General features: G+C 52.4%; 1 long non-coding RNA gene across 1 annotated transcript in view; it reads right to left on the reverse strand.

Moving 5' to 3' along the window:
* The window catches only part of LOC122232611, a 44,272-nt gene extending 32,875 nt beyond the window's left edge, over positions 1-11,397 (reverse strand). The window contains exons 1-2 of the long non-coding RNA XR_006209973.1: positions 11,314-11,397; positions 545-663 (exon numbers count right to left, since the gene is read on the reverse strand). This is a non-coding gene — a long non-coding RNA (uncharacterized LOC122232611). The remainder of the gene's footprint in view (positions 1-544; positions 664-11,313) is intronic.
* Positions 11,398-26,463: the final 15,066 nt, after the last annotated feature.

Genomic DNA, 26,463 nt, shown 5'->3' on the forward strand with positions numbered 1-26,463 from the left:
GAGCTTGGAGTGTGCTGGTTGACCCAAACTCAGCGAGGGCCTCAAAGAGTAAGTGGAAATTTTCTAAGGCAAAGAAGATGGGACAGACGTTCCTAGTGGAGGAAATAGGAGACAAAATGCTGAAAGGTCCCGGGTCTTTAAGGCCAAGGTTTGGGATCCCTTTGTGGGGCGGCAGGGGGGCGGGGAGCGTGGAGAAGGCCATCTGAGAGTCTGGCGAAGCTGTTCCTGAGGCGGACACCCAAGGGTTATGCACAGACTCTCGAGGACGAAAGGAACAAAAGAAGAAATACATGCAACCCATGAGTTCGGGGAGAAAAAGATTACAAAAAAAAAAGTCAGTGATTCGGAACGTATTACAGAAAGCGTTTCTTCTGGAAAACATGATAATTTTGGAGACCCTTGATGTTACAATTCTTTGAGAAATTCTTTACGTTCTCCTCGGCACAATGAAATGCAACGCTTGGCAAGATTTTGCAGACGGAAAGGATCCTGTTGGTTCGGGAAATTAAATACGCAAAGCGATTGGCAATCTGGGCTTGCCTACCTTTGCTGCAACAAGAGGGCCACACCCCAGCTCTCAGTGACAGGTCCGCTGCGTCTTTGTCCTGGCCGGCCACCTTTCCCGTCCTTTGTGGATTCCGTAGCTGTCCTTTGTTACTCTGCCTGGAGAGAAGGATCACCATGAACGGCAGGTTTCAGGTATTCACTTCGACCGTTGCTGCGACCGCCAAGTAAAGATCTGTGTATGCACACGTGACTCGTTTTTAACGACGATGTCAAATTATATTTCGATGGGCTAATATGGATTAATAATTAGCATTGTCTTTTTTAAAAAGATTTTTTAACGTTTATTTATATTTGAGAGAAAGAGAGAGAGACAGTGCTTGAACAGGGAAGGGGCAGAGAGAGAGGGAGACACAGATTCCCAAGCAGGCTCCAGGCTCTGAGCTGTCAGCACAGAGCCCGACATGGGGCTCGAACCCACCAACTGCGAGATCGTGACCTGAGCCGAGGTCGGATGCTTAACCCAACTGAGCCACCCAGGCGCCCCAATACTTAGCGTTTTCAATCAGTTATATCGGCGTGGATCTCCATGGCAAGATTCAAGTGCCGACTCGCAAATAAACTCATCCCACAATTTATTTGGACCCAAGCATGACTTCAGGGTCTTGAAATAACATGGTATGTTTTCACTTTCTCAAAATAATCCCCCCCACCCCCCACACACACACACAACACAGGCTTTGTCTTCCCTCACTGTGTGCATCAGTTAAAGCTCTGACCCCTAGGGCTGGGATACCTGGTGGGATGGATGGGCCAGAGTTCCTGCTTGGGGCTTCATGGTGAAGGTACAAGGTGGGGAGAGCTTTATATGGGGGTGGAGAGCCAGGAGCTAGACTAGAATCGCTTCCATCATGGAGGGAGGCAGACCAGAAGGAATTGACTAAACAGCTGACCCAGTTGGCTCAGGACTGTCCCTATTTTCTTTTATTTTATTTTGAGAGACAAAGAGCATGCGTGAGCAAGGGGAGGCACAGGGAGAGAGAGAGAGAGAGAGAGAGAGAGAGAGAGAGAGAGAGGGAGAGTCTTAAGCAAGCTCCACACTCAGAGTAGAGCCCAACACGGGGCTCAATCCCACAACCCTGGGATCATGACCTGAGCTGAAATCAAGAGCTGAACGCTCATCTGACTGAGCCACCCAGGCGCCCCATGGACTGTCCCAATTTTAGAACTGAAAGCCGTGAGCCCCAGAAACCCCTTGGACCGGGACAAACCAGGTCGGGTGGTCACCCAAGCCCCGAGTAGGCGGCACAGGAGGTGCTGATGAGCAGTCCCTCACTGTGCCCGAGCCACCTGGCGGGGCTGTGATGCACACGAGCCCTAAAGTGAGGTCAGGACCCGGGTTCAAGTCCAGCCTTCGCTAAGCATCGGCCGTGGGTCTCTACAGTTTAGTCCCTCCTGATCTGTGACACGGGAATAGCAGAATCTATTTTCTGGTTTCAAAGGCTCAGCGAGGTAATCCCTGGGCTCGACATGGCACGAAGGCTCAGCAAAGGTTGGGCCGTCTGGTCACCCCCATCAGTGTGAGATAAGAATAGGTTACTCCGGAGGGAGCCGTGTGGGAAACGCTCCGGCAGGAAGGTGTGTTAAGAAAGGATTAATCTGAGCATCTTCCGAGGCCAGGGGAAGGGGGGGCCCGTGTCACGCTGAGGTCACACCAGCTGCTGTCAGCTCCCATCCCAGGCGCCCAGATATCCTGGCGGGCGAGGAGGCATCTGTGTCGCCCACTCAATCCTGTCCCAGGCTCCAGCCATCAGGAGTAACCTCCGGAGCCCAAGGAAAGCTTCACGGCTTCCTCTCTCCTCCTTTTGCTATTTGTGGCCCCGGTACGGTTGTCAGGGATGGGGAGGTGATGCTGTTCCTTTCTGGCACACAGTCTGCTCTCGAACAATGGGAATCAGGATGTTCAGCCCATCGAAGCTCCTTATTGTCTCACCCTTCTCCCGGAATCCTAGGGCCGAGAACGCTGCCTGGCCTCAGCACTCCATTAATAACCGGGCCTGCACTCGCAATGAATTGGGCCTTTCTCCACCGCCCAAACTTCTTCGGTTCTAGCCCTGGTCAAGGCCATCATTCAGTCACTCAACAAACGCTGAGTGGGGAACCCCAGTGGGGAAATCTGGGCTCTGGAGCCGTGGTTTGACCACAGCGCTGCCACTCACCAGCCGCCTCGCCGGGTGTCAAGCTCCTTAGTGCCTCAGTGTCCACGTCTGGAAATGGGTTAATAATAACGCTCCCCGCGTTATGTTGCAAAACCCTTAGACCAACGCCCGGCAAAGAGTACACGCTCAATAAACGTTACCTGTTATTAAGAGTCTCATTAACTTCAAGAAGAACGTGTCTTCAACTCCACACAAGCAACCCTTTCGTTATGCACCTGTTTCTGGGCCATTTCGAAAGCACAGAGCATCGCCCGAAGGGGAAATCTTACATGGGGATGAATATTAAGGTTGAGAGTCTGGAGGCCAGTATTAACAACTTCCCCTTATTCCTATCATCCAGCCAGGGCCGGCGTCACGGACACGCAGGACCCCGTGCTTCAAGTTCACTGTCCTGCGGTCTAGGTTGAACTGAATGGCTTCAGACAGTGAATTTCAGTGGGACAATGACGATGCCCTGAGATTTGCCTCCTGCGGTCTCACCAGCCCCACCTTCCCGCCCCCTCCGCCCTATAAATTATGCCAATTATCCACCTCCTACCGAGTAGCTCTCATGTGTGGTTTTGCTAAGAGTCTCTGCCTCTTTTCTATTAACAAATCCTTCCTCCCATGTAGGAGCAAGGCAGGGGAAGAAAAGAAAAATAGGAGAAAGCAATGAGGAAGGAGGGAACTCGCCTCCTGCCCCCTGCACCATCCCACGGCAGCCAGGGTTCGGGAAACTCACTCCAACACGTGGGCAAGTCAGTTTACGGCTCAGTTTCCTCATCTGTAAAGTGGGTACAGTGATGAAGTCTCCCTCTTCGGCTCCTCCGGGTAGGAAGTGAGAGGGCGCTGGGCTGGATTCTGTGCTGGGCTTCGGGAAAGTACTCAGTAAATGGTGTTTCTGTCCTTCAAATAATAGTAGCAGGTCGTCGTAGTGGGGATAACAGTAATAAGCAAATACGGTCTCACCGACTGCATAGACACGTCCCAGGACCAGATCAAAATTGTTTCCTCTCCAGGCTCGACTCGTAAATCGGCTCTTCTGCTCATGAGGGGTGCAAGAGCCTTATTTTTCTTTCGTACCTTTGTTGTGGTGGTTATTCTCTGGCTCACTTCCTCTCCTGGGCAGCAGATCTTGCCCCCAGAGCTGCCTGGCCCCGGCTAGTCTGGGCACTTGGGTCCCGGGCCATGTCAGTCAAATCCTGGTTCCTTATAACACAGACGTTCAGTAAACCTACATTTGCATCAGATGCCCCAGACGGGCTGCTGGCTGGGTTTCACGTTATTCTTTATTACGATTACCACAACAGCAAAAAAAGCCACGTAATGAAAATATGCCCGAATTTATGAATTAATGACGGAGAGACGCACCAGGGTCAGGCACTGAACTCTTGTTTATGTAAGAGATTAACTCAGCAAACCCTTTTCAGATGGCTGTAGTCAAGAAGGAACCTGTCGCTCAGCGTCAACGACGGTGAATTCCCAACAAGGAATGAATTTTCACGTTCACGTGACGTTTGTCTGGTCAGAGGACCAGAGATCTGAAGGCTCCATCCGCACAGAGCCCGACGCGGGGCTCGAACCCACAGACCGTGAGATCATGACCTGAGCCGAAGTCAGACGCTCAGCCGACTGAGCCGCCCAGGCGCCCCTCATGGTCCACCTCTTGATGGAAGGTGTAGCTAAGGACTTGGGGCCCCCTGTCTAATACCCCGCAATAGGTTTTGCTGGAGCCATATGAGGCCGTGCGATCAGGAGGAATAAACACAATGAAGAAATTTGAAAGGCACAGTGGAAGGTTAAAAAAGAAAAAATCTAGGACAAAAATCTAGACAACTTAATCTAAACACCAAAATGCTATTGCTGTTGCTGAGGAAGCTTCATTGTTACCTTTACTTTTCTTTCCCCCTCCCTAAGATTTTCAGAGGCCACGCCCAGCCCGTGGACCTGTTGTGTCCGGCTGTTAGCATGATTTTCAGCTTAAGGAAGTCTCCCTTCGACTCAGCCTTTTCCACCTTCTATGAGGAGTTCCGGCCATCTGTGGCACCTGCTGGCTGGTGGGTAACTGCCAGCCTCTTTCGGGGAGACGTAGACTTCCCGGGTGGCCACGACCCCCAACTGACCTGCCTCCTACATGTATGAGACCTGCCCGCCCCGCTCCGGGCGGGAATTTCAATTTGCAATCACAAAACCATTCTTATAATGAAACATCGGCCATAACAACCTCACGAAGCAAATCTAAGGCAAAGCACGTTGGGATGATTTGTCCGGAGAGAGAAGGATGCAAAACAGTCATGATTTTCCCCGCACCTTGTGCAGACTGGTCCTGACCCATTCTCCGGCTCACGAGCATCACCCCCCTATCACTTTCTGGCCCCAAGGCCCGTGGGAGGTAGGACGAAGCGGTCTACAGGAGTGTCAGCCACACAGCCAAGGCCATGGAAAGGCGTGGATAGAAAAGGCTGAGCGGCTGAGGGCAGGGCTAGAAACGGGGGATCAAGAGCCGTGTAGACACTGGCATCCGAGGAGGCGCCTCGGCGTTAGGAAGAAGGAGACAAGAAACGAAGTCCGTGGTCAAAGGAAAGAGCGCGACGTGGCCGTTTCGTGCCTTCTAGCAAACGAGAGAGGGCAGCGAACCCTGGCCACCCTCACTACTCCCACCCTAGCTCAGTCGCTAGTAAGTTGCCCCAGACAGTGGGGAGGAACCTGTGCTCTCTCGTCAGGTCACTGCCATGGACATAGCAGCTCCACGACTTGGGCCCTACGTGTCATTCACCTGAGCCGTGTTCCTTTAATATCGTTTTCTTGAAGTTGATTCTTGGTAGAATACTTTTTTTAAGTTTACATTTATTTTGAGAGAGAGAGGGGGAGATAGAAAATCCCAAGCAGTCTCCTCACCGTTAGCACGGAGCCCGACACGGGGCTCGAACCCGCGAAACGGCCAGATCATGACCTGAGCCGAAATCCAAGAGTCAGATGTTTAACCGACGGAGGCACACAGGTGCCCCTTTAAATGGAATCCTTTTTTAACGCAGCTTTGTCCTATGCCCTTCCATCTGAGACATTGTAGGGTTCATGAGTAGTGTGCCACACGCCCACGCGCGCACACACACACACACACACACACACACACACACACAGCGGTGTGCGGGAGCTGGCCCGCAAGGCTCACGAGAGCCACCGTTAAACGTTCAGCAATCCTGAGAGCCAATTGGTGCGCACACAGTGGTGAAAAATGAAATTAAAAATTTTTTTAACGTTTTTATTTATTTTTGAGACAGAGAGAGACAGAGCATGAATGGGGGAGGGGCAGAGAGAGAGGGAGACACAGAATCGGAAGCAGGCTCCAGGCTCTGAGCCATCAGCCCAGAGCCCGACGCGGGGCTCGAACTCACGGACCGCGAGATCGTGACCTGAGCTGAAGTCGGACGCTCAACCGACTGAGCCACCCCAGGCGCCCCAAAAATGAAATTATATTAGCTTGCACTCAGGCTATTTTAAAGACAACGGTAATAAATACTCAGAATTCATCCTTTCCTAATTATGTTGCCATATTTTGCTAGTATCTCTGTTCCTGAGGTTGCTAACGTTCACCCATTGTCTCTGTGCCACGGAGATGCTTTATCATAGGATGCGACGGTCCATTTCTTCCCCACTCTGTGTTTGGGAACGTATCAGCCGCTTGAACTCAACCATGGTAGCGATATTTACACCATGGACATTGGCAAAGGCTCCAGATCAGAGCTTTTGTTCCCACGCAGAACTGATTGTTAAACATTTACTGGCACGCCACATCTTTGGGTAATTATTAGTTACGTACTTAGTTACGTACTGAGTGTGTAGAATAATATGTAATATGAATTTGTTTCCCGTACTACATGCTAAAACAGACTTAGCTGCAACTTTTTAAAAAACATATATATGTGTGTATATATACACATACATACACACACACACACACACACACACATATGGGGGCCCCTGGGTGGCTCAGTTGGTTAAGCATCCGACTCTTGTTTTCGGCTCAGGTCATGATCTCGCAGTTTGGGAGTCTGAGCTCCGAGCTGGGCTCTGTGCTGACAGTGTGGAGTCTGTTTGGGATTCTCTCGCTCTCTCTCCCTCTCTCTCTCTCTCTCTCTGCCCCTCCGTTGATCTCTATGTCTCTTTCTCAAGGTAAATAAATAAACATTTAAAAAAATGGAAATATACACGTATATAAATATACGTGTGTATATATCTGTGTGTGTATACATGTACGTTCCTACGCTCCCTAAGAGACTGTGGCGTCCATCAGAGAGGACGTGCGGTATTAACGCTCAGCAGCCTGATAGTCATTTGCTAGGGAAACTGAGGCCCAGAGAGGTGAGTGAGTTTGCGGAGGCCACACAGTGAGAGCGAGGCTGAGTCAGATTCCTTTGCACTTCCCTCTGTCCAATGCTGCCTCCCTCCGTGGATGGCACTGAGTCACATCCCTGAAGCCCACTGTTCGGCATCGGCTAGAAACGAGAGGGAGCAGCCCGAATGAGGGCAGAAGGGAGGGTGCAGGGGGGCTAAAAGGGTCATTAGAAATTCACACAATTAATTAGACAGTGCTAGGGACACAGCCGTCTGGATAATCCATCGATGAGCATGGCAGGGGGCCTACCCCCCACCCCGTCCCCCGCCGGGGCCTCTGTGGGTTACCGCAAGCAAAGCTCAAAGGTCCGCCTTCCCCATCAATACCCACCCCAAACCCGCGTAAATATTTGATGCAGAATTAAAGCCCGTTTCCAACTTTTATGAGCCCGGTAGCAGCGTCTGCTGCCTCTGCCTCTGGGTGCCCCCCACCCCCACCATCTCCCAAGGAGCACCCCCCCTCCCCCCGCCCCCCGGCCTGGGCAGCCTTGTCCCTCCATCAAGCCGAGTGCATTAGGACAATTAGCACCAGCCCACTGGCGCCAATTAGCAACCAATAGTGTCTATATTATGGAGAGGGGGCGGCGGGGGCGCCTGTGTCTCCAGCCGGCCTTCACACTCAATTACATTAAGTGGAGGCTCCAAGCCGCGGGCGGGGGTGGGGGGGGTGCGGGACGGTTGCTGGGGTGATTGCGTCTCCTCCGTGTGGCAGGTGATCTTCTCCCTGGCTCCCCGATCGGGGACGGACTCCTCTCCTTGTCCGTTTGCATCAATACACACGCCTTCACAAGGCAGGAGTGAGGGAGGCACGGGGTGGAGAAACAAGGAAAACTCATGCAGCGAAATCGTGACATGCACCATGCCGCCCGGCCTGCCTGCCTTCAAGAGATATTCGCAGGGGGCGTCCTGTGAACCCAGGATCGTTCCATCGGCAGGGGCGGGCACATAATCGGCATGGCCTGGTGCAAAATGAAAACCTGAGACTCCGTATTCAAAAAATATTAAGAACTTCAGGGGGTCCCCGGGGGACTCCGTCGGCTGAGCGACCGACTTGGGCTCAGGTCATGATCTCACGGTTTGTGAGCTCGAGCCCCGCGTCGGGCTCTGGGCTGACAGCTCGGAGCCTGGAGCCTGCTTCGGATTCTGGGTCTCCCTCCCTCTCTGCTCTGTCTCTCTCTCTCAAAAAATAAAGAAACATTAAAAAAATGTTTTCAAAAGGTATTAAAAACTGCAAAATGATGGCAACGGAGCGTTAAACCAGGTGCAGGATCCTTCTCAGCGGGAGCCCTTCTGAGCCCGGGGAACCTACGCAAGGGCACTGCTGTGCTTTCGTGAAGCCAGCCTATCTGCGATCTGGGATACAGGAGGGAACAAATCTGAACCAAAATGTCAGCCTTCAGGGGGCCTCACTTTTTAATGGAAGGAGACAGTCAATAAATGGTAAAAAAAAAAAAAAAAAAAAAAAAAAAAGGATTAGTAAATTAGTTCCCAAGCAGGCGGTAAGTGCAACAGGAAAGAAAAAGAAAATTAGAGCATGGTAAGAGGGGTCAGCAGGGCCAAAAACAGGGATCAGGGGACAAAATGAAATGAGCATTGGAAGGAGATGGGTTATGCAGGGCCTTCTTGGCCATTAGGAGGACCTTGGCTTTTACTCTGAGGGGCTCAGGGAGCTCCACGAAAGGTCTATCAGCAGGAAACCGAATGTATTACAAGCATTCCTCAGAAAGCTGTGTTGGGACCGGACAGTAGGGAGGAAAACTAGAATACAAGGAGACCCATGAAAAGTCCACCCCAGGGGTTGGCAAATGTTTGCTGGAAAGAGCCAGATAGGAAACATTTCAGCCGCGGCGGGCCATAGGGTGTCTGTCACAACCGCTCAGCTCTGCTGGCACAGCACAGAATCAGCCGCGTTCAGTATGCAGATGTGGGCGTGCTTGTGTACCAATAAAACTTTACGGACACAGAAAGTGGGGTTTCGTATAATTGCCATGGGTCACGAAATATAATTTTTCTTTCGCTTTTTTTCCCAACCATTGAAACATGGAAAAACCACTCTGAGTTCACAGCATACCGCCCCCCGCTTCCCCCCCCAAAAAAAGCAGCACCGCAGGCCAGATTTCACCGGGGGGGGGGGGGAGTAAGTTTTTTCGACCCCAGATTTAGGAAATAATCCAAGGGAGACCACCATGGAAGGACAGTGGGAAGGTCCTGGATATATTTTTAAGGTAAAGCCAGTAGGATTTCCAAGAGGTCAGCTGGGAGGCAAAAGGAAGAGAGAGAAGCCAAGTCAGAGGACAGATGGGAGTCTCCCCTGAATGGAGAAGACAGCGGGAGGTGACAGTGTGACGGAGGGCCAGGTGGCGGTGGTAATAAGCCTAATCACTCCTTATTAGTTATTTAATTGGGCATTTCATATGTCCCCAGTTCCTTACAAACATCGATTCACTTAATCCCTGCCTAAATGTGTTCAGCAAGTTTGACTCCCTTCACGTCTCAACCCATTTCACAGATGTGGAAACTGAGTCTTAAAGGAGTAAACTATGGAGGCGCCTGGGTGGCTCCGTCGGTTAGGCGTCGACTCCTGGTTTCAGCTCGGGTCACGGTCTCACGGTTCACGAGGTCGAGCCCCGCGCCTGGCTCTGCGGTGACAGTGTGGAGCCTGCTTGGGATTCTCTCTCTCCCTCTCTCTGCCCCTCCCCCCACTTGTGCATGTCTGTATGTCTGTCTCTCTCTCTCAAAATAAATGAATAACTTTTTTTTTTTTTTTAAAGAGTAAAGTATCCAAGATCACCAGGCAGAAAGTGGCAGACGCAGGCTATTCCTGCCAGGGAACCTACGTGCTACAGCGTTTTGGGAGCCACCCACATCACTTCAGAAATCTCGCACGAAGCCAGAAACGTGAAAACACAAAGCAGAAGCCTTCCCAGGTACACGTTCTGGATTTCAGTTTAGTTTCAATATTGGCTCAGGGGGTGCATGTTTCCACATGCTTCTCCCCACTCTCTGTGCCTCGGTTTCCCCCATCTCTGCCACGCAGCTCCAGGACCGGAGCCTTTCCCCGGGTTCCTGCCTGACCTCACGTCGGCCGACACCACGATTCCTCAGCTTGGGAGCCGAGCAACCTGGGCAGGGACCGTCCCACAGCCTCAGGAAAGCGTTCGTTCTCTGTGAAATCACCGGGGATTATTTATGTGTCTAATACAGCGTCTTCTGTCTTCCAGGGTTTGCCGATCGCTGGGAAGCGAATCCCAGGGGAGGCCGGAGAACGGGCAAGAAAGCCCTTGTCAGGTGGAGGCTGGACTCCGAAGGAGCTGGCGGGTCTGGGCCGGGGGTGGGCATCTGCTAGAGACAGGCGGACCCCCCAACCCGACACCCCCGGCCCCCTTGAGAACAGCCACTGGGCCACCTCGTGCTGGCCTCCAGTCTCGGCAGGAACCGAGCAGGTGCCGACCCCACCGTGTGCCCCGGGCCGGGGGAAGGACGGGCAAATGTGAGTAGAACAGCGCCTGCCGCCCGAGGAGCCCGTGGTCTAGCTGCCGGGGCCGTGACTTACACGCAAGCCTGGGAACCTGCCCCCGGATGGTCATGGTCATCCCATCATTCGCTGAGCACCCGTACAGCCAGGCGCCCCGCTAACCTTCACGTGAACCGCATCACTGACCCCTGCCAGCCACCCGTCCAGGAGAACGTCAGCCCTTATTTTACAGGTAAAGAGACCGAGGCTCTTCCCACGTCACTCACTCGGCCAGCAGAGACTGCAGCCAGCCAGCCTCGGACCCCAAGCTCGACAGAGAAATGCCGCAGAACAACGCAAGTTTTCAAAAAAGCCCCTTCGGAAGATTCACTCGTGATCTGGATACACACAGCCTTCCTCCCGACACACGTCGCTGTTTGTCGTCGGCCGCTGCTCCCGCTGCGAAGTGTGGACTTTTGGGGAAGGCATTCAAGGCTTCTGTTTAAGTCTTAATGAATTCGGGGCGGAAAGAAAGCCGCCTCCAGCCGGGATGTGGTTCAGTCTCCACTGGGCTGGGTTAGCTCGGGTCCTCCGTGATGTGGGTCCCCAGGAGAGAGTAACCGCCCAAGGACTTGTTTATTTTAGGGGGAAGGCCTGGGAGGGAAAATCATGAAAGGCTGGGGGCCGGTCGGATGGAAATCAAGTCTGACCCTGAGCGGAGGGGAGGAGGGGGGGCTGGGCTAGGAGGGTAGCCAGACTCACCTGCCGTCTGTGGGAGCTGCCCCGAGGCGCCTGGGTTTCTTGAGTCTGGGTTGGCTTCTGGAGCCGTCCTGTGTGTCCCAGGAAATGGGCCTGCCTCCGTATCGCCACAGCCCACAGTCTCTGCTGGGAGCCGCCCCGTGGGAAGCGTGGCTTCCTGCAGATGTGACCGTGGGTGGCGGGGGTGGGAGCCACGGGCAGGGCCTCGGGCAGGCGGTGGGGGCTCTGCAAGGTGCCCGATGAATGACCAGCTCCCACACTACCTCCGAGCCTCAGTGTTCCCACCTGAAAAATGGAGCATTGCAACCAGAAACGCAGGGACATCCGGTGCCTGAAGGAAAAAGTTGCTGTCACCATGTAACGGCCTCCCTTTCTACCCCTGCCCCCAACCAGGAATTCTGGGTCATCCTGTACATTTCTCTCTAACAATGTATCCCCTTTGCTCACAGGGTATTGTTTGTGCAATTATTTGTGTGGGGTTTTTTAAAATATAATTTATTGTCAAATTGGCTGACATACAGTGTTTACAGTGTATGTCTTGGTTTTGGGGGCAGATTCCCGTGATTCATTGCTTACGGACAACACCCCGTGCTCATCCCTCCTCCAGGCCCATCACCCACTTTCCCCTGCCCCCCCCAACCCCCATCAACCCTCAGTTTGTTCTCTGTATTTAAGAGTCTCTGATGGTTTGCCTCCCTCCCTTTCTGTTTGTAACTATTTTTCCCCCTTCCCCTCCCCCAGGCTCTTCTGTTAAGTTTCTCAAGATCCACATATGAGTGAAAACATATGATACCTGTCTTTCTCTGCCTGACTTATTTCACTCAGCATAATACACTCGGGTTCCATCCACGTTGCTACAAATGGCCAGATTTCATACTTTCTCAATGCCAAGTAGTATTCCATTGTATCGATAAACCACATCTTCTTTATCCATTGGTCAGTTGATGGACATTTAGGCTCTTTCCGTAATTTGGCTATTGTTGAGAGCGCTGCTATAAACATTGGGATACATGTGCCCCTATGCATCAGTACTCCTGTGTCCCTTGGGTAAATTCCTAGCAGTGCCTTTGCTGGGTCATAGGGTAGATCTATTTTTAATTTTTTGAGGACCCTCCACCCTGTTTTCTGGGGCAGCTGCTCCTGTTTGCGTTCCCACCAGCAGTGTGCGATTATTTGTTGAAAAACAAGTAGCAAAGCTTTGGGTTTCTCTCTCCTCGTCCTGCCTGAGCTGCCATACCAGTTGCTGTCACGGATCTTGCTCTGTTACTTAGGGTCTTCATTCAGCAAAGGAAGATAATAAAAGTATAAAAGTATCAGCTTTGCGGGGCTGCAGAGAGCTTCAAAGGGGTTCGCGGGAAGGGCAGAGAACCCACACTGTAAGATACAATGTAAGTAACCAGGAGCCCTTAGCTTTTAAAAATGGTCGCTCTTTGGGGCGCCTGGGTGGCTCGGTCCGCGAAGCATCCAACTTCAGCTCAGGTCATGATCTCACGGTTCCGATCGTGAGTTTGAGCCCCTGATCGGGCCCTGCGCTCGCAGCTCGGAGCCCGGAGCCTGCTTCGGATTCTGTGTCTCCCTCTCTCTCGGCCCCTTCCCCGCTCACGCTCTGTCTCTCTCTGTTTCTCAAAAATAAATGAACATTAAAAAAATTTTTTTTAAATGGTTGCTGTTCCCCAGGAAGAGATGACGATCCCAAGTTCAGGAAGACTACATAGCATGAAGTCAAACAGGCAGTGGGCGATGAGACCAGGGTCGAAATTCCAGGCTGGAGCCCTGGCACGCTTGACCTTCTTGAACTGGGACCCCCGTGGATCTGGGGAGGCATACGCGCTACCCCGCAGACCCCCATCGTACGCCCTTCTGCCCAGAGCCTCGCCATTGTCCAGGTAGAAGATCTGATCTCAGAGCCCTGCCTGGGCTCACCAGGACCCCCTCCTCCTTCCCAGGACACAGCCCCCGATGCCTGCCCTCTGACCCAGGCTGGCGACTCACCAGCACCTGCCCCGGCCGGAGCCCTCGATGTCCCGGCTCATCCCGAATCCCATCTTCCTGCTTAGTCTTGGTCGGACATTCATTCATCCCTCACATACCCCCTTCCCTGCACCAACAGGATTGTTCAGCGTGTAATTTCTAACTCCCCACCGCCCCGGAAGGCTCTACCGACGTCCATTTTACACATGAGAAAACTGTAGCTAAAAAATAAACTAAACTGATCATACATCCCAACCCAGGTTTTCCCAACTAAGAGCATCATAATTATAATAATGCTCCAGATACGTTGTCTCGCCCGAATTTCAGAGCAAGCGATGCGGAGGAAGAGGCCGAGGCTCAGAGAAGTCAAGGAACTTGGCCAAGGTCACACTTCCCTGTTTCCACTTCTGGACAAGTGGCCAGGTCCTCATCCCCGAGGGCCTCCCACAAGAGGCTGTTGGACCAAGATGCCCCCGTTGGACAAGGTCTTGGCTAAACATCCATCCCCAAGGGCCGGGGAGAAGGAGCTGGTGGGCAGAGATGCCCCAATTCAATCCAATTGAACTTCCATCCTGCCTTTGCAAGGACTCAAGGCTCAAGGGCAAAACACTGGCTAACTCTGAAAGCTGGGGCAAGGACAAAGGAGAACTAATTAAGATTGAAAGCAAGACAGGGTCCCCGAGCACTGCCTCCTTTTACTTTAGAGACACCCGATAGCCCTCCATGTCCCTTGTGTCGTTGCCGACATCCCCGATGGCATCTTCGAGAGCCCTGTATGCACCAAAGTAATCCCTTCTTGTCCAAGTTGAAGAGGGACCCACCCTGAAGAGTCATTTAATATGAATGAGCAAATGCCTGTTACTAAAATCAAACATCACCCAGTGCCCATATTCTTCTTGGTAACTAATGTCCGGTGATCTTAATTACTCCGTGATCCGCAGATATTTTCGTGGGCATCAGACAGACACGATATCATCGCAAACCACTACTCTGGGCACAGGGACTCTGGGCTTCTTCAGTCACCAAACAACTCATTCATTCATCCTCAAGACAATTTCCAATTCCTTCCTTTTTTCATTCATTCTCAAGGCCTGTTCCCAACCTCCGTCCCATTTGGGCTTTCTGTACAGTTATAATGTTGTAATATATATATATATATATATATATATATATATATAAAAGATAACACTTTATTCCCCAGTCTTCCCTGCTGGCTCTGGGGCTCCATTCGGGCCAATGGGATTTAAGCAGATATCTGTTAAAAAGAGTTCCTTTCCTGATAAATATGGGGATGAGAGTGGCTAGGTGAGCCCTTTCTGTCCCTTCCCTCCCCTTTTAGCCTAGGAAGCAGATGTAATGCCTGGAGGCACAGCAGCTATCTTGTGACCATGAGGCATTAAGCATGAATCAAACTGAAAAGATCACAGAGGAATACTGGGGCTGCTAAACGAATTCCAACATCCATCTCCTTCTGGATCTCTTGTTACGTAAGGAAAACAAACCATGGTTTATTTAAGCCATGTAAGAGTTGAGCTTTCTCTTAAGTATAGCCAAATGTATTCCTCGTATAAGTGCTTACTAAGACCGTGAGAGAGAGGCACAGCCCCTCCCCCTAAGGGAGCTCCTGATCCAGTGAGGTGATACGAGAAAGAAAAGAAGTAACAGTAAAAGAAAGTGCCTTGTACCTATGGTTCTGTTATCACCGCCCAGAGAAATGGAGACAAAGCTATTCCCTGCCAGACCCATTCCTAAGTTTCTTCTTCTCATTTCCTTATCCCGAAGGCCTTGACCGGAACAGAGCGCTCCCTGCAGCTGAAGCCACACGCTGTCTCTGCTGCACCGCGCACAGCCCGCTTCTCTCCTGCAGGGACGAGTTCCAGAGCTCAGAGCACGTGCAAGGAAAGTCCTTCTAGGTTATCACCCGCCCGGGCTGGCTCACACTCTTGACGCCCATCTCCCCTTCGTACGCTTCCTTTATCACGGGTCCCAACCTGGTCATTTCTGTCTCCTCTCCTCTAATCTAGTGCAATTTCACCCATCTCTCCTGGCTGACGAGGACAAGACTGCTTTCCGTCCGCACCCCAGGTCGATCCCCCAATTCCGACGTGTGATGACCCCCCCCCTTTAAAGTCACAGGTAGGAAAAAAATGATCACAGTTGCAGACTGGGTGTCCAATAACGATGAAGGAAATGGAGACGACTCTTTATTTATCACAGTAACCAAAACATCTACTGAGCGTTGACCGTGTCGCCCAGCCCAGCAGAGGCCTCACGCTCCTGGTCTCCCAGAGAACTCGAAGCTCACGGCAGGCAGGGACTATGCTTTTTCTCTTCGCACTGTGCACCCAGTGCCTGGCGCACACGAGGTCCTCAATAAATATTTATCAAGAGAGTAAATCCCCACCGCAACCTAATGAGGTAAGTATGCTGACGAGTCCCATTTTACAGATGAAAAAACTGAGGCTCAAGAAGAAAAGGAACTTGCCTGAAGGTCACAGAGCTGCCAATCGACACAGCCGAGGTTTAAACTCAAGCGGCCTGTGCTCCAAACACCGTCACCAGGACTCAGGGCCGTGTTTTACCATATTTGGCAACATTTGGACACTTTCAATGAAATTTAGGTGTGAAAAAGCACAGGGATGGGCGACATTGGCTAAGGGCCTTTATTTTTACTCGGCTGAAACAAAAGAAAAGGCTCGTTGCCAATTCTTTGCTGCTGCTGCTTCTTCTCTTTAATGTTTTTATTTTATTTTTGAGAGAGAGAGAGACAGACTGTGTGAGCGGGGGGTGGGGAGCAGAGAGAGAGGGAGACACAGGATCCGAGGCGGGCTCCAGGCTCTGAGCTGTCAGCACGGAGCCCAACGCGGGGCTCGAACTCACGGACGGTGAAGTCATGACCTGAGCCGAAGTCGGACGCTGAAGCGACTGAGCCACCCGGGCGCCCCGCTTTGCTGCTTTTCTTAAAAGCAACATCCCAAGCCGTATACGGAGGGAGCATGGCACTCAGAAAATGCGATGCTGAAAAGCTTGCTTTTTCAGAGCATGAGTTGAAGGCCATTACCCAGATTATCAAACCGCCCTTCACAAGGGATTCCGTGCAGGCTTCCTTTAAACAGCAAGCCCTGGGGCGCCTGGGTGGCTCAGTCGGTTGAGCGGCCGACTTCGGCTCAGGTCCTGATCTCGCAGTCCGTGAGTTCGAGCTCTGCGTCGGGCTCTGTGCTGACAGCTCGGAGCCCGGAGCCTGTTTCGGATTCTGTGTCTCCCTCTCTCTGACCCTCCCCCGTTCATGCTCTGTCTCTCTCTGTCTCAAAAATAAATAAACGTTAAAAAAAATTTTTTTTAAACAGCAAGCCCCTATCCCTCTGGCTTACAAAGCCATTCACTGATTCATTCATTTGACAAACATTTATCAAGCCCCTACTGTATGCCGGGAACTGTGATAGGCACCGAGGCCAGCATTTCGAACAAGAGGCACAAAACCCCTGCCTTCACAGAGTTTATATCCTAGAGGGGGGTGACAGATAATGCGGCGGGCTTTGAAATGTCCCCCTCCCGAGATACCCACATCGTTATCCCTGGCACCTGTAATGTTACCTTCTGGGGAAAAGGGAGGGGGGTCTTTACATATGTGATTCAAGTAAGGATCGTGAGATGGGGAGATCAACCCGGATTATCTGGGGGGGGGGGGTCTGAACACATCAATTACAAGAGGGAGGCAGAGGGAGATGTTCCACACACAGACGAGAAGACGATGTGACGTTGGAGAAGAGAGCCTTGAAAATGCCGGTCCTGCCGCTCCGGACGGTTGATGATGCGAGCCGGGCAGCCCCCGGAAGCTGGGAGAGGCGCGGAACGGATCCTCCCCAGAGTCTCCAGAGGAGGCCTCGCCGACCCCTTGACCTTGACCCCGCAATACCGATTCCGTATTTCCGGCCTCCGGGACGGTGAGAGAATAAGGATCTGCTGTTTCGAGCCACCGAGCTGTGGCAATTTGTTCCGGCGGCCTCCAGAAACTGATAGAGAACCTTTGTTTTGATCTGTGAGACTCACCGTCCGGTGGCAGGTGCCGTCGCAGGATTGAACGCACACGCGTGCTTCTGGAAGAATCCCTGCCTAGGGGGACGCCCTCCTGGAATGGAAAGTCCGGTGACAGCAGCTCAGCCCTGAGGGAAGGCTTGACCTCCCGACCCCACTTTTCCTTCGCTCCCTGCGGCCAGAACCCCAAGGCCACGGCGGAGCCTGGATGGGGCCTTCTGCCTGCATCCTGTTTAAGCCGGGTGACTTCCCTCACCAATTAGAGGTTTCCCCTGCAGCTGGTCCCGCTCTCCCCACACCTGCCGAGGGAAGCACGTGTCCACCATCAGCCTCCTTTTGGGCCACCGCCTCGTGTCACCTCATTGTTCCTCAGTTGCCGACCGCTCTGCAGAAATGACCCCGTTGGGAAATGTCCGGGTGGGGGTGGGGGGGCGAGCGGATCTACGCAGCCCTCTTCTGGGGAAATCGCGGTGGTGATCGTAGCTACCTTTCGTCGGGCACCTACTTCGTCCCCTGGATGCTCCAGGCGTGGCCTCCACGCATCTGCAGCAGGGGGGCGCCCTGGGAGCTAAGACATGAGCACCGTGACCACCCCCCCCCACTCGCCCCTGCTCAGACCTGCGGGTTCACAACCCGCGTTTTAACAAGATTCCCTGGTGGGTCACAGGCTAGGGAGGGTAAGCGCTTACTCGAACCTCCACCAGAGAGAAGACGAGACCCTGGGGCGCGTTGTTTCATTGGTCAAGGTGATTGGTAGTGCTAATGTGCCCGGTGGAGACGTGCTCGGGGCAACATTGCCAAGGTCCCCCTAGGTCCCCAGTGGTCCTAGGTCCCCAGTGGTCTTTGCAAGACTCCCCAGTACCCACTTCCCCCTTTTCCAGTAACTGCCCCTTCACTGGGGATCAGGGCAGGCCCACCTGTCATGCTTGGGGTCTCAGGGAGCGGAGACCCTGAACAGGCATCTTGAAGACCTCTAACCACAAGCAATGAAATCGACTGAGGGTCCCAGCGCTGCGTCCTCACATCCATCTGTGCACCTGCTCGGAGGTCACATTTCCCAGGACTGCCTGCCCCCAACCGTGGCTGCAAACGGCAGAGACACTGTGACAGGTCTGTTCCCGGGAGACACGGGACTCCAGTGACGGCCAGCTTCGGCTCAAGGACTTTCTCTCATGGCCTTGCCAAACCCCCTTAGACTCTCTGGTGGTCTAGGATACTCCACCCGTCCTTCCCCCCCGCCCCCCCCCCCGCCGCCTCCCACACCCCAAGGACTCAAGGGCACACACATGGACCTCCTAGATTATACATCCAAATTCCATCCGATCCCCACCACCCCCTACCAACTGCCCCTCGGTCTCCTCCAGGAGCATCAGCATCGGCTGGGAAGACAGACACAGAAAGAGGTCTGTGCATGCCCTGGAGGGAGAGATGAAGCCATTAGACCATGGAATTTAGGGGTTCCAGATACCCAGAGCAAAGCTCCCCCTTGGCTTCGTGGACATTTCCACCTGCGGGAAGGGGCACAAACCAAAGAGGGACAGAGCCTTCTAAAGCACAGGACTCGGCCCCACGGGCTCAGTCCTATGGTGCCGTTGGATCCAGTTGTCCCCCACCCTAAGTCCCTGAGGTCAGCTTGGGCTCCTTCCACCAGCCCTAAGGACAGGCGTATAATTAGGTATATTAGCCAGGCAGTCTCTGTTTCCAAGCCCTGGCCACAGTGATTGGCTCTTAGATAGCCAACAGCTACAGAAACTCCTGGCTGGGAAAGCTGGGAGGGAAGTAGGTGTTTGTTCCTGCTGTGCTCGAGTTTCCTGGGGCCGAGATGCCATCTCTCCTCAGAACAGAAGCCCAGGAGCGTCCAGCGGCTGCCCGGGGGAGCCCAGCGAAGAAGCCCACCCTGCAGGACGCAGAGATGGAAAGGAATCCGAGGAACGGACACCATTCCCAACCTGGGACCTTCAAACACACAGGCTCGCCGGTCACTCTAGACACAAGAATGCCAAACAAGCAGAAATGACAACGGAGAACAAGGGGTGGGTGGCTGTCCTCGCTCCTAAAAAAGCCCGAGCTCACCGAAGCAGAGATGTGTTTGCCAAAGAAGCACAGGAGAGGATGCTCATCGTTACCAGTCACCGGGAAATGCAGGTTAAAAATGCAACAAAACACCACTAAACGCCTCCTAGAAAGGCAATGTTAAAAAGGGAAAAAAAAGGGGGGGGGCCTGGGTGGCTCAGTCGGTTGAGCGTCCGACTTCGGCTCAGGCCATGATCTCACCGTGCGTGGGTTCGAGCCCTGCGTCGGGCTCTGTGCCGATGCCTCGGAGCCCAGAGCCCGCTTCAGATTCTCTGTCTCCCCCTCTCTCGGCCCCTCCCCTGCTCACATCCTGCTTCTCTCTCTGTCAAAAATCAATAAACATTACCAAATAAAATTTTTTTTAAAAATGAGAAAAAAAAAAGCTGGCACTATCGAGTGGTGGTGGGGAGGAACAGGAACTTCATACGCTGCTGATCAGAATATGGAAAATGGCACAGCCACGTTGGAAGACGGGTTGGCCGTTTCTTGGGCAGTTAAACGTACTTTTATCACGTGACCTAGCCGTGCAACTCAAGAGAAAGAAAACAGTTGTCCACACAAAGACGTGCACGTGGATGTCCACGGCAGCAGCATTCATAATTACCCCAAACTGGAAACAGCCCAATGTCCATCAAGCCGTGGATGGACTCACAAAGCGTGAACTTCCCTACGATGGAATATTACTCAGCCGTGAACAGGAACAAAGTGCTGGTGCCCGCAACAACCCCGGCGAGCCTCAGAAAGCCTTAAGCGAAGGGGAAGAAAGTGGGCACGTAGGGCTGCATATGGAATGATTTCCTTTATAAGACGTTCTGGAAACGGCGAAAGTCCAGGGACAGAAATCAGACCACGGGCTGCTGGAGGGCTTGGGGGTAGCGGAGGAAGCACAAAGGAACTCTGTGAGGGGAATGGGTGTGTTCTGTGTCTTGAGTCTGGAGGTCAAGACATCCACATGGATATTTATGATATCCTCATAAATATTTGTTGGAACTCATTCATCAGTGAAGTCACCAGTGGAAGGGCGTATTTTACTGGATGTAGATTACATGTTGATAAGCTTGACTTCAAAAAAAAAACCAAAACAACACAAAGATACACCAAATGAAACCCCACGGTGTTGATCATGGGTTCGGAGCCCTTTCCTGGAATTAACTCTTTTATCCGTCATAACAACCTGATCAGTCATGCACTGGGATTATCACCATTTTACAAGATGAAGAAACCAAGACCCAGAGAGGGTGAATAACCCTCCAGATGTCACCCAGCCAGTAAGTAGCATGTCTGGGACTCAATCCCAAGAAGCACAGATCTAAACCCAGGCTCTTAACCACTGCCCCATCTTTGCAGATAGGGGACCGTGGTGCAAAATCCTTTGGTCCGCGCCATCGGCAAAGTCAGGGAGGAGAGAATGAGAGCAGATCAGGTAAGTTCTCGTTCCAGCCCCAGAGATGCAGCTCCCTCCCCCCCGCAGTTGCCGCTCCAATTCTTCTGGATCGTTCTTCAATGCCAGCCAACTCCCTCTGGGCCCCTAACTGGAAAGCCAGCAAGATTCTGCGCGAGAAAATGGCTGCTTCCTAAAAGCACTCGATGGATTTCCCCGACGCATCTTGTCGGCACTTAGAATGCCCGTGACAGCTTCTCCTGAAATATTTTCCAGGCGAGCTCTCTGGCTGCCCCGGCCAGCCGGGCCTCCGATTACCCCCGTTCCCACGCGGCTCGAACCGCCTGTTGACAAGGCTTTCACTCTTGCAAGGCCAGAACTGACCTGTCCCCACCTTGTTAGATCAAATGCGGGAGAAGGTGCTTACAGAGGGTCACCGGATGGTGTTAAAAGCCCGTTTCTCCTCCTCTCACCAACGTGAGCTGGAAGGTGGTGACCGGAGGGGGAAACGTAAAGAGTGGTGTCTCTCCAGGTGCCATTTCTACTTGGTGGGCCCGGAACAGAGGGTGTCCCAGCAACAGGAGAAAGTCGGGGTGGGGGTGGGGGGCTGCTCACCCGGGCTCTGAGCCTGATACTTGGGAGCCCTGACTGTATCACGGGTCTGGCTTCAAACTCTGGAACTTTGGGACGGGTCACAAATATCTGTGCTGAAATGTTCCTCCCAGCTTCAGCTGGAAGGATTTGCCAGACTCCACCCAAACGCTCCCCCAGGAAGCAGCTGGATTGCAGCTTCAAGGACCCCTCGAGAGTGACAAGAATGAGACCATCTGCTGAAATGAGGAAAATCCTGAACAACTTGGCAGGGAGATTTTTTTTTTTTTTTAATGCGTCCTGGGTTTGTTTACTGTAAGTCTGTTAAAGCAGGATCTCAGCCCAGGGGTATGGAGGAGCTGGGATTCCCAGTTTGAATGCCATTTGGGACTTTGTCTATCCGCAAACATTTTCTGTTTCTACTCTCTCCTTCTTCCTAGCGTAGCAAGCATATTTTGGTTTGAGGGCCACCTCTGAGTGATTGGTTGTGACGGCTTTACGTTAAGAAGGACATTGGGGCATGCATGGACTCCGTGATCGATTAGAGTCTTGTGATCGATTAGTGATGTCTGCCATGGGTGAGGCAATGGGGAATCACAGTAGGCATGCCACAACTTTTCTATCCCTATTATATACAACAAGGACACAGTCATAGGAGGAGGGCTCCAGAAAAAAAGTCAAAGTTAAATGTAATTTAGGGGCGCTTGGGTGGCTCTGACGGCTAAGCATCTGACTCTTTTTTTTTTTTAATGTTTATTTATTTTTGAGAGAGAAAGAAACAGAGCGTGAGTAGGGGAGGGGCAGAGAGAGAAGGAGACACAGAATCCGAGGCAGGCTCTAGGCTCTGAGCAGTCAGCACAGAGCCCAACATAGGGCTTGAATTCACAAACCGGGAGATGGTGACCTGGGCCCAAGTTGGACACTTAACCGACTGAGCCACCAGGTGCCCCTAAGCATCTGACTCTTGATTTCAGCTCAGGTCATGATCTCACAGTTCATGGAAGGGAGCCCTGTGTCAGGCTGCAGACTGTCAGCAGGGAGCCTGCTTGGAATTCTCTCTCTCCCTCTCTCTCTCTGCCCCCCCCCCACTTTCTCTCTGTCTCCCAAAATAAATAAATAAACATTGGGAAAAAAAGATAAATGTACTTTAGTTCACTGAAGACCACCAGATCTCCTAGAACCTGTACATGAGAAGCATGACAACAGCTACTGACTCCAGAGAGTTCCTGAAATACTGAACACGTGCAGAGTAGAGTTTTCTTCTGAGAAGGACACGGTTTCTTCTGCATCAAGTTGTCATCATTGTGCTCTCAGACCCTGCTAACTCAGGCACCACTGATCAGTTCAAATAGGGTTGGAGACCATTGGCTGCAGGCGCTCGGCTTTGTAAATAAAGTTTTATTGAAACACAACAGCGCTCGTGGGTTTATGTGGTATCTGTGAATGCTTTTGCATTCCGATGACACAGCTGAATCACTGTGACAGACACTGCACGGCCCACAAAGCCTAAACTATTGACTACTTTGCCCCTTGCAGAAAGTTTGCTGACCGTGAGATTTGAACATTGCCATTTGAGCTAAAAGCATGTCACAAAAGGCTGTTCGTAATAGGAGTCAGCCATCTGGACGTTGTCTTAGAGACGGTCTGTCCTATAAAGGTACACCGTATTGGTTGGTGACAAATTATCCCAATTGGACTCCCTCCCTCCCTCCCTCCCTCCCTCTCTCTCTCTCTCTCTCTCTCTCAATTTCCCCTCCTCTTGGTATGAATCGGAGATGCAAAGGAAAGAGTTAGAGTGATTCCTGAACCCGAATGGAAATGATCCATTGGTCCAGTTCCCCTGGAGCCTTGCCCCATATGTTGGTCTTAAAATCACGGAGTTACAAGCATGTCTATGCTGCCCTACTTCCCTGCCTGTCTCTGAAATAAACCCTCAACACCTAAGGGCTACAGGGTCAGGCAATTCCATCTTTCATGTCACCTCTGGTAGTGCCTGCCTCCTTTAACGTCTTCAGGAACGAGACCTTAATGGGAGTCGGAAGGAAAGAGTAGCGGTGATAGATTAGTGATGTCTGCCACGGGCAGCGGAAGGAGAGGCAACGACGTGTGGTGTCTGTTTGACAGCAAGGGCTTGGGCGAATCACACGTGTCTCTTCTTTGCGACCAATTTGTGCACCGTCTCTCATCTTCCCTGGAAGGTAGAGTTTGAAAGACACCATTCTGTTCCTGATTATGCACCTTCTGTACAACGATGTCCCCCCCCCCCCACCCAAAGTATGCTATTTCTCTCATTTGAAAAGACACCATGTTAAACACGCAGAACTCACTTCATGAATCCATTACGAAGGGAGCCTATCCTTTGGGGACCGCGGTCCCGCCTTTTGCACTTAGAAGTCGGATTCTCCGTTGACTCACACACCAACGTTGAGAAAGACTTTCCTTTCAGCGAAACTTTCCCTTTCACTACCCAATCCCCTTTATTCCGTGCAGCCCATTACGGAGATGTAGTGAAGAGTCTCTGCCCCCGGAGTCCAGCTGGCTTGGCCGCGGGCCACAGGGCTGCACAGTCGTTGCTTCACGGGGCCAAGTTGTCTGAACGCGAGAAGCTGAAATCACACTTTATTTTCCAAGTTCAACTCCCAACCTGTGCCTGCTTCCTTCCGGGCCTCTGGTCACGTCGCAGCTTGCCTCACTGTCCGGCCCTTCCCCCACCCCCTCGGTGAGCTCTCCCTCTGAAATCTCACTTGCAGAGGACCTCTGTACTGCAAAGGCCCAAAGGCCTGCCATATTGGCGGCCAAAAATAATTCTAAGCCTCCTAGTTCAATGGGCCTCCAGAGATGATTGAGGTTACGTTAACTTAAATACTCACAAGTTCCTGGCCCCTACTTTTGAAATTTGCAGGCCCTCAGAGTCAGCTCCTGGGCCTTTGTCCTCCCCAGATACAGCTCAGAGCGCCCAGAGGAGGCCTCATTTGCCAAATTTATTCATGGTCTTCCCTGTCCATGCCCTTTGCCACCTGGGCCCTAACTAGAACTTCTTGGGCCTCTGGAGTCTCTCTAAAACACAGAGGAAATGCAGTAACTTCTCTGAGGAGGAAAAGGTCTAGAAGAATGTTTGAGGGAAGGGTTTTGAGCTACACAGAGCAGGATTTAAATCCAGATTTTACTCCCCCCCGCCCCCAGCTACTCAGGCATGTGAAGTAAATTCCCTGAACCTCTGTTTCCCATGTGGAATATTAATATGGCAATAACTAACGTGTAGAATTCATTTCCTAGGGCTATCGTCACAAGCTACCACGAATGGGGTGGCTTCAAACAGCAGAAACTGATCCTGTCACAGTTCTGGAGGCCAGACATCCGAGATCAAGGGTTGGTTCCTTCCAAGGGCTGCGAGGGAGATCGTGCCTCTCTCCTACGGTTGGGTGAGAGCCAGCCAGCAGTCTTTGGCGTTTCTGGGTTTATATACATTTCACTTCGTTCTCTGCCTCCACCTGGACATCACCCATCACCTTCTCCTCTGGCTGTGCCTCTCCCCTCTGCGTCTTTTATTTTGTCTCAGTGAACGACACCTGTCATTGATCCAACGCTATGCTATGCTCTCATCTCAGGTCTTCAGCTTATTTCTAACTGCGCTTTTCCCAAATAAGACCATGTTAAGAGGTTTCAGAAGTCAGAATGTGGATCTATATCTTTGAGGGGTACACAAACCAACCCACTACGGTGTTGGGATTAAAACAGACGATGCACATGGAAAATGTTCTTATTATCGGCTTTGCTCAAGGGGGCGTTGCTAGGTCCTAGATCGGGAAATAAATAACCCACGTTCTCTCCAGGGTCCATGTCTCTCTTGGTTTGGGATCCACCAGAAGTTGAGCCTGAGACTTGGAAACAGGTAGTTTTAATGGCGGTGGGGGCGAGATGGGAGCCAACTGGGGGGGGGGGTAGGTCAGGGTGATCCCAGGATCAGGCTCAAGGGAGTAGAAAGAGTGGGACAAGCAAGAAGGAGAAGCCAAGATAAGCCATCACTGAGGGAGCCACGGTGGACGATGAGATTTCGGTTCCACTGGAACATCTTAGAAGTATATGGAATGCATCCCAGAGGTGTCCCTTCAGAGGACCTAGTAAGGAATTTAGCCCCAGCCCTTACTGGACCCTCCCATCGGTTGGTCCCCCCCCCCCCCCGCCCCGTCGGTTTTTGGGCTCCTGGTGCTGCTGGCCCAAGCAGGCCCTGCAGCTGTATAGAGGGCGTGACACGTGCTTGAGCAGATTGCCATCAACTTGAGTCTAAGCTTGCAGAGAGCGGCCCCTTGTTCAGAGACAGGCCCGTGGGACGTGACGCGGGGCCCTTTAAATCTGCTCAACTCCTTAGCAGGTGCCAATCAATGCGTATACCCCTTCCACGGTGGACTTCTTTCTTCCAGACTTTTATGGGTTGAATTGTGTACCCCCCCCCCAATAAAAGGTAGCCCTAACCCTTCGTGAATACGGCCTCGTTTGGAAATAAGGCGTTTGCAGCTGTAATCAACTGAAGATGAGGTCTTCGGGTGGACCCGAATCCAATCCGACTGGCGTCCTTTTAGGAAGAGGAGAGAAAACATGGAGACAGACTTGCAAAAAGGAAGACGGGTGGGGGGAAGACCCACAGGGAGAATGCCACGTGAGCACGGAGGCAGAGAGCGGAGGCCAAGGAAGGCCAAGGGATGGCGGGAACCCCCAACACTAGGGGAAAGGCGGGGAACAGATTCTCCCCTAGGGCCTCCAGAGGGAGCGTGGCCCTGCTGACGCCTTGATTGGGGGTTTCCACCCTGCAGAGCTGCGAGCGCATAAAGCTGTGTTGTTTCAGGCACTCCGCTCGCAGCACGTGGTTGTGGCAGCTCCGGGAAACTGAGTCACGCGGTCATTTCCCCCTTCCCTGGGTGTTTCGTGGGATGGAAAGAGCTCACGCACTCCTCGCCTCAGCCAGTTTCTGGGTCCAGAAGGCTCTGCCCACGCTGCTTGGGGAGTTAGAGGGGAGCTGGGTCCGAGACTGGGGAACACAGCTCACCCACTCTCCCTGGGCGTAGACCCCCGTGTTCCCCAGCCCCGTTCCCGGGACAGCGCGG

The sequence above is a fragment of the Panthera tigris genome, chromosome D3 (genome assembly GCF_018350195.1).
Source record: "Panthera tigris isolate Pti1 chromosome D3, P.tigris_Pti1_mat1.1, whole genome shotgun sequence".
Classification (NCBI taxonomy): domain Eukaryota; kingdom Metazoa; phylum Chordata; class Mammalia; order Carnivora; family Felidae; genus Panthera; species Panthera tigris.